Consider the following 8648-nt stretch of genomic DNA (forward strand, 5'->3'; position numbering starts at 1 on the left):
TAGGTTAACTGCATCACATCATCGTAGCTCATATTTATAGAAGGCTTTTCAGTATAAAAGTGCTTTCCTCATAAAAATCTCATGAGAGAGATAGTTCAAGTATTATTATACCTATTGTACAGATGAGAAAATTGAGATTTGGGGAGTCATTTGCTCACAGTCTAGCATTGAGGTTGTGATTCAAATGCAGGTCTTCTGAATTCAAACACAGTGTTCCTTCCACTACACCACAGTTCTTTATAAGGACTTACATTTACTGTTACTTTTTACAAGCATTCTCTAATTTGGTGTTCCCATTAACTCTGCTAGGGAAAGCTAGTATAAGTATTATTATCCCCATTTTGTATGTAGGGAAACTGAAGCTCCGTGAAGTTAATGACTTACTCATAGCCACATGACCAGTAAATGACTAAGTCTGTATATGAACCTAAGTCTTATAACTCTAATTTATTTATTGCTAATTAATTTATTGCTTTTCCAACCACACAAGGCACTTTTTATATCCAAAACTGGGTGGCGTTTCTCAGAGCGCCTTCTCTTGACAAAAACCCGCCCTAGTAACATATACTCTAGAAAAGGACAGGGAATGAGTATTAATTAAACTTTGTATGTCATCTAGGACAACATTTTCCATACAGTAGATGCTTGATAGATGTTTGAAGAATCAAATCTAATTCAGGAATCAAACTGAATTCTGGGGCCTGAGGAATATAAAGTATTTGACCTGCCATTCATTGGCCAGTCTTCAACTCTTAGCATCAGGGAGGCCCTATGCCTGCTCTCTGTGTAAATCATTGTCCGGGTCCATCCTTTCCATTTCTCTTCTCCCTCTCAGGTCATGGATTTCCTCAGTGGTACCCGTATGAAGCATAGCAAAGTACTGGGACAATCTGTCTCCATCAGTACAGATATTATTTGACACTATGCCTGACCATCAGTCATTCAGAGGCAGTTTATCAACGTCCAGGATCACATGTTTTTGAAGGGTGGGGTCCTTCAGCTCACTCAAAGGTTAGTGTTTGAATTTATGTGCATGTTTGCTGCTGGCAAAGCTTGGGCAGAAGGACAAAAGAGTCGTAAAAGTTTGCCCACACCAATCAGCACTCCAGCTAGGAAGAATATTATTTGGGGAGGGCTAGAGTGAGTGTATGGAGGAACACAGGAAGAGGAAGGAGCTGTGAGCCTAACAAACTTTGCTTCCCCAGATGAATCAATCAGTCAGTAAACATTTATTAAGTGCTTACTATGTGCCATCAGCTAGGTTGTTTGAAAGCTTCCTTCCTTTCCCTAGCATACTGATTTTAAAAGGATAATAGTGAAGAAAAGCTCTCGTATGTCTTCCAAGAGGCCCATTTAAAAATCTGGCTATTCTAGGTATGCTGAAAAAGGAGGCAGGTAACACATTCCTCTGAGAGGCAGTATAGTACAGAGGAAATCATCAATCAATAAATTAATCAATAAACATTTATTAAGTGCCTACTATGTGCCAGGCACTGTGCTAATTTTTAGGGATAGGTAAAAGATAGTCCTTGTCCTTGACAAGCTTGCATTCTGATTGGGGGAGAGAAACAATATGCAAATAAATAAATATAAACAAGCTAAAAAGAAAGGGGACTGACTTTGGCGTCAGCAGACCTCTACTCAAATTCATCCTCTGTCATTTTCTGAGCAAGTCACTTCATCTCCCTGTGTCTCAGTTTCCTCACCTGTAAAATGAAGGTGAATGACTAAATGGTCTCCAAGTTCCTTTCCAGCTCTAAGAGTTGCCCATTTTAATGCCTGATGATACAGGGTGATACGAACAAAACCTACCACAATCAATAGATCTCTGGTAATTCTGTTACCCAGTTTGCAACCATCATCCATTGTTTGGGATTAAAAATACTGTTCTTTTTTCTAAACCCTGGAAGTAGACTCTTTTTTTTTAATGCAATTGGGGTTAAGAGACTTGCCGAGAGTCACACAACTAGTAAGTGTCAAGTGTTTGATCTGAGGCTGGATTTGAACTCAGGTCCTCCTGACTTCAGGGCTGGTGCTCTATCTACTGCACCACCTAGCTGCCTCCCTGAAAGTAGACTGTTATACAGTAAGGGTTCCTCTAAGTGAATTAATAAAATATGTGTATTTCTACCTTAGATAACCAGATTGCAGAGAGAGTCTACCTGCTAGGTACTTTTTCTCTCTAGAATCAACAGAGTACAGTGAGACAAGCACTGGATTTAGAGACCAAAGATCTGCCTTAGAGCTCTGATATTATAAATTGTGTGACCACAGACAAGTGATAGTTTAACTGGGTCTTAAAGGATGGTAGAACTACGATGGCCAGAGAGAAGGGATGAAGGAATTCCACGCAGCTGAAAGTGAGGGGCACAATGTGTGAAAGAAAGTCCAAGGCTCGTTTGAGGGACCATGATTAGCCCAGCTTTGCTGGAGCGGAATGTCTATTTAGTGGGAGGTTAAGATTGAAAAGGTCATTTGGAGTCAGAGGCCTTGAATTCAAGGTTGAAGAGTTTGCATTTTTGTTTTTTTCTGAAGATATAGAGGGTTCACTTAAAGGCCCAGCTTTTGTGTGCTGGTTCAGACTTTGTTCCTTCTAAAACTGGAGGATCCACTTTCCCACATTGCTTCAACTCCAATCACCTCTAAAAGTATCTTCCCTCTACGCCGTGTATTTCCTGTATATACCTGATTATTTACATGTCTCTCCCATTAGAACGGGAGCCTAAAGAAGGCAGTATTTCATTTCATAGGATGCAATGGCTCATTTCTCCCTTAATGCCTTATTTTGGGGGTTGGATCATCATTTCAAAAGTGCTACTGAAATATAAATTATTACATATTGCACTGCAAAAGGAAGGATCTGAGCTGAGTTATAAAGGAAAGGAAATAAAGGGTTATAGGTAAGAGGGAAGACCAGCCAGGACAGTAGGATAATTTACACTGCAGTAGCACTTACTACCTGTGTGACCCTCAGCAAGTCACTTAACTTCCATCTGCCTCAGTTTCCTCATCAGCAAAATGGGAGATAATAATAGTACCTACCTCCCAGGGCTGTTGTCAAGATAAAATGAGCAATGTTTGTGCAGATCTTATGACACTGATGCTGATGCTGATGTTGATTTTTCTCATCCCTGCTCGCTGCTACTGCCTTCTCATTTCAGATCATCTTCAAGTATACATATGTGTGGGTGTGTATCTTATATGTACTTAGTTATTACATGCACTCTGCTTTATTAGAATATGAACTCCTTGGGGGTAGAGCTTGTGTTTTGCTTTTCTTTGCATTACTATCATCATCCAGGCACATAATAAGCTCTTAATACCTGTTTGTTGACTGACTAATTGATTGCTTATTAGTGGTAAAGATATTTAGCCTGGTGTCCAATCTTGGATCCTGGCGTTTTGGAGGATTGCAAAGAGATAGTCAGGGTGGCATACTGGGAATCAGGAAACCTGGGTAGTGGTCCTAGCTCTGCCAATCTTCAGACCTAAGTAACTCCCTTAACCTCTATTTCCTGATCTGCCAAATTTGACAAGGGCAGATGTATGCACCTTACAAAAATATTGTCATGATATTTTCAAAATTATGGGACTTCAGTGAGAAGAACCTTAGGAGTCTGAAGCCAGTTCAAGGTGAACTGCCAGTAGGGCACCCTACTTCATTCTCAATCCTTCAGCTATTGGGATAGTCTAAAGCTCAGTCTCAGTTACTTTGCACTTTCTCAGATTTCCTAGTCCAGCTTAGTTCTTCCAATAAACCTGGAAATCACCCAATGTTAGAACTAGAAGGTGTTTTACAAGCTATCTGATCTAAGCTGCTTTTTTTTTTTATAGATGAGGAACCCAAGACCCAGAGAATGACTGATTGAGGGTAACAGAGACAGCAAATGACAGGGGCAGTATTTGGATACAAGTCTTCAGGTTCCAAAACAAGTACTCTTTCCACTATGGCCCACTGCCCTTTAGGGGAGTGGCTATCAAAGGTTTTTCTGGTTTATAAGCATTTCAGTAACGAACAAGGGTCAATGGACAGTTACAGGCAAATGAATTTTAGGTCACCTCAAGGAAAAACTTCCTAACAATCAGAACTGGGGAAAAGAGAAGATTTTGGGGGAGGAGAGGAAGATAGTGGTTATGTTCAAGTATGTGAAGAAATTTCATGAGGAAGAGCCATTAAACTTATTCTCCAATGGATAGACTTTTCAAAGAGGAAAACAGAGACTTTCTAACAGTTAGAATATAATGCCTCTTGAGGTGATGGGTTTGGGCCTTTTCCTTGGAGGTCTTTGAACAGAAGCTGGATAATTGTTTATCTATGTGTTACACTGAGGGTTCCTTTCAGTTGTGGGATGCTGAAATCCCTTCTGATTCCAAGATCCTGTAAAAAGGAGAGTGGGTTTCTTCGGGTTGGGGTAGCAGATGAGTGAGAGATGGGCGATTTCCTCATCACTACTCATCTTCAAGCAGAAACTTGATGACTACTTGTTATCAAATGGATACATGATTTGGTTAGGGATGTACTAGATGACCTCTGAGGTCCTTTCCACCTCAAAGTCAAAGTAATTAACGTGGCTTGAAAAAGTTGAAACACAGGCTGATATAGTAGTGTTGGATTTAGAGTTAGAAAGATTTGGGTTCAAATCCTTTCCCTTTGACCCTCTGTAACCACAGTAAAGCCACTTAACCCCTCTGAGTCCTAGGCAACTGTGTTGCCTAGACATATTTACTAAATTATAAATCAATTGCAATCTGGAAGAGCAAGTAACAGAACTTGTAAAGTCTTTTGCAAGCCTTAAAGCACCATATAAATATTAGCTTTTAAAAGCAACGAATGGGGTACAGAAAGAGAAAGGGGATGTTTCTAGGGTATTGCTATTCTTGTAACAGTTGTTTTAGTGATGGTTTCCTCATCTGTAAAATAGAAGTAATAACAACCTCTACCTCTAAGGGTTGTGATGGTCAAGTGAGATAATAATCATAAAGTACTTAGCACAATGCCTGGCACATAGTAGGCATTCTATAAATGTTAGCTATGATTATTATTACTATATGCTCTCTATACTATTTCCACTGAGGTCTATGAGAGGAAATATCAGGTCTTTATGGAGGATCCTGTCTTGTCTCATGTGTGTCCCCTTTTCTCCACTCACAGAGCCACCACCCTAGTTTAGGCTCTTATTACCTGGCACCTAGACTATTTCAATAGCTTACTAATTAATTGCCCTGCCTCAAGTCTCTCCCCACTCCAAACCATCTTCCATTCAGCTGCCAAAGTGATTTTTTCTCAAGGGTAGGTCTGACCCTTTCGCTCCATTATCCAATTAAATGGTTACCTATTACCACTAGGATTATACTTTTTCATAATGTATCCCCTTAGTCCCTTTCTATTTTGATTAAACCTTACTCTTCTCCCCTCTCCACAAACTCTGCAATCCAGATTCACTGGTTTATTTGCTTTTCTGGATACATGACTCTCCATCCTTTGTCTCCTAGCCTTCACACTAGCTGTCTCCCATGCCTGAAATGCTTTCCATCCTAACCTCTCAGTTTCCTGGGCTTCCTTCCAGTCTCAGCTCAAATCCCAGCATCTGTGGGAAGCCTTTCTTGGTCTTCTCATCTGCTAATGCCTTCACCTCTGTGATCATCTCTCCTCTACTCTGTATATAACCTGTATGTACCTAGCTGGTTCCCACATTAGAATGTGAGCCTTTTGAAGGTAAGGACTGTTTGTACCCTTCTTTCTACAGAACAAAGTGCCTAGCACAGAGTAAATGATTAATAAGTGCTTTTTGACTGACTGTTTGACCTTGCACTTGATTTATAAGACATGTTCTGACCACCAGAGTTGGAATCAGAGGGTCTGGGTTCCAATCCCAGCATTGCTACTTACTTTTTTGTCTGACCTTGGGCAAGTCAGCTGATATCTCAAGCTTCAACATGTCTAAAGTGCTTTCTAGAGTTAAATCCATGACGCTATTACCAGATCATCTTTAAAGATCCCTTCCAGATTTCAGTCTTATGATTCTGTGTTCCCCATGAGTCTATCATGTCAACTTAACCAGACAATAGTCAGTTGGTCAATAAGCATTTATTAAATGCCTACTGTGTGCCAAGCACTGTGCTAAGTGCTGGGTATACAAAGAAAGGCAAAGACAGTCCCGGCCCTTGAGGAACTCACAATCTAATGGGGGAGACAAGCAAACAAATATGTACAAACAAGCTGTTTACAGGACCAATAGGACGTAATTAACAGAGGAAAGGGATTAGAATTAAGAGGTATTAGGAAAGGTTTTCTATAGAAGGTGCGATTTTAACTGGGATTTAAAGGAAGCCCTGGAAGCCAGGAGTCAGGGGTGAGAAGGGAGAGCATTCCAGGAGTGGGGAACAGCCAGAGAAAATGCTTAGATCCAAGACATGGGATGTCTTGTTCATGGAACAGAAAGAAAGATAGTGTCTCAGGATTGAAAAGTATATGGAGGGAGGAAATCATATACTGTGTAAGAAGACTGGAAAGTCATGAGGAGGGCTCTAGGTCATGAAGGGAAATCCATTCCTCAACCCTAAAAAGGAGATACAACTTCAAGACCAGCCTGGGTTACAGTGGAGAGAGAGCTGGCCTGGAAATCAGAAGATCTGTGTTCAAGTGTGCCTCTTTTATATACTGACTATGCAACCTCGGGCAAGTTATTTAACTTTCAGTGGCTGGGGCAATTATCTAAGACTCACTAGGTTCCTGTGCACGGGGGAAAAAATCCCCAATTAGAGATCCCAATGTAGGTGAAATCACAGGTCCAGTCAAAATTCAAAACAAAACTGTAAAACCATGGAACATCCCTTGCCATTCAATTCACAGCAAATTGCCTCATGGAGTAGAAATAGCTGAAAGAGTACACACACACACACACACACACACACACACATTTATATTTCCTGATTCTGGTTTGGCTGGAATATCAATCTAACAACAGAACCTGATCTATACTATATCCCTAGGCCCATACATTCTGCAAGCTTCACAATTAGAACTAGTTGAAGACTGATAGGAAAGTACATTGCAAGTAAAACCTATATATATAATCCATATATATTTATATATATAAAATATATGTATATCTGCATATACATTCTATAAATGTCTATCTACACATGTATATATCTACATGTATATTCTCTCACCCTCCAATCCTCCACAGGAGTGTGCAGGAATATGAGAAGGCATCCATATATACACAGTGTGTTTCAGAGACAAGCAACTGTCTTCACAGGGTGAGAAAAAGCTTTTTCCCCTAGAAGAGGCTCGATTTCATTCAATGATTAAGTTTTTCTCCTGAACTACCTAAAGGATACGGAGACAAGGTAGAAACAAAAGATGTCCTAATACGATATTATATCCAGAGCCAGCTTTGCTAACACTGGGGAAGGGGAAAGGGGCAGGTGGAATTATAACAGAAACTGCTTCCTCATCTTTTCCATGGGACATTGTTTCCAAACCCCTGACTTCCCGCCCCAGAGAACAAAAGACACCACATCCTGAAAGTCAGGAAACCTAGAGAACTGGACCATTCTTTTTTTTTTCCTTTTCTTTTCTCTTCTTTTTTTTTTTAAGCTCCCATCTGCTCATCTGGGGGCAACAGTCCCTTTCTGTTCAGAAATAGGCGCTCCCCAATTGTCCCAAACTTTTAGCCCCGTCCCTCCTTTCTCTTCAATTTTACTTACGAAGAGATATCAGGCTACTACAGCCCTCCTCCTGCACCCCTTTCCAGGGTAGCAATGCCAGCTGCTGCTACCTCTGCCCCAGTCCTTAGAGTTGCCCAGCAGGCAGCGGACACGGATGCCAATTCGCCTCACCTCTGGAGCTCTGCCAGGTGGGGAAGTCTGTGGCAATATCCCAGTCCCTTGCCCTGCTCCACCCCAACTCCGCCCTACACTTCCTGGGCACTCCTCCTCCAGAATTCCCCTCAGGGCGTTCGTTCGGCCTCTGCTGCCAGTCACCAGCTAGCTCAAGTCTTTGGGGAGCAAATATCTGAACACCCGAAGTTGGCTGGGACTTGTTCTGGGAGCAGACACCTCGAAAATGCATCAGATCGCTTCTACCTGTCTTCTTTCTACCCCGCCCTCTTCTCATTCCCTCTCATTTTCTACGTCCCTGGTAGTACAGTGGAAAGATTTCGAATCCCGGGTTTGCTACTTTAAGACCATGGGCCCTTAACCCCTAAGACCCAATTCCTCATCTTATACTTAAGGTGGTAGAATTGAATGATCTTTTAGTTCCCTTTTGGCTCTGAATCTATGTTTCCTTTGAGCCTGACCAAGAAAGGATCCGTAGCCTTCAGAACTGAAGCGAAGTTAAAAGGAAGAGGCGGGGCCTGAAGACCTTACTTCTTTTAGGTGCTGCAACAAAAAGTGGACCAGTTTTTGGCCAGTTTATACGCTGTCAAGTAGTAGATAGAGCTCTGTGAAGTCAGGAAAACCTGCGTTCAAATTCTGACCTAGACAGTCTTTGACATACATGAACTGAGCAAGCCACTTAACCTCTCAGCCTCAGTTTCCTCATCTGTAAAATGAAAATAAAAAAATAGCACCCATCTCACTAGGGTTGTTGTGAGAATCAAATAACATAACATACATGTAAAACACTTTACAAATTG

General features: G+C 41.2%; 1 protein-coding gene across 2 annotated transcripts in view; it reads right to left on the reverse strand.

Moving 5' to 3' along the window:
• PIK3CG (phosphatidylinositol-4,5-bisphosphate 3-kinase catalytic subunit gamma) overlaps positions 1 to 7834 on the reverse strand; it is a 58087-nt gene extending 50253 nt beyond the window's left edge. The window contains exon 1 of one of the 2 annotated variants that reach the window (XM_027838612.1): positions 7717 to 7834. The gene's annotated coding sequence lies outside the window, so the exon portion shown is untranslated. The remainder of the gene's footprint in view (positions 1 to 7716) is intronic. The other variant, XM_027838611.1, reaches the window with a different exon arrangement.
• Between the last annotated feature and the right edge of the window lie 814 nt (positions 7835 to 8648).

Source organism: Vombatus ursinus, unplaced genomic scaffold, assembly GCF_900497805.2.
Source record: "Vombatus ursinus unplaced genomic scaffold, bare-nosed wombat genome assembly UNPS02014830.1, whole genome shotgun sequence".
Classification (NCBI taxonomy): Eukaryota; Metazoa; Chordata; class Mammalia; order Diprotodontia; family Vombatidae; genus Vombatus; species Vombatus ursinus.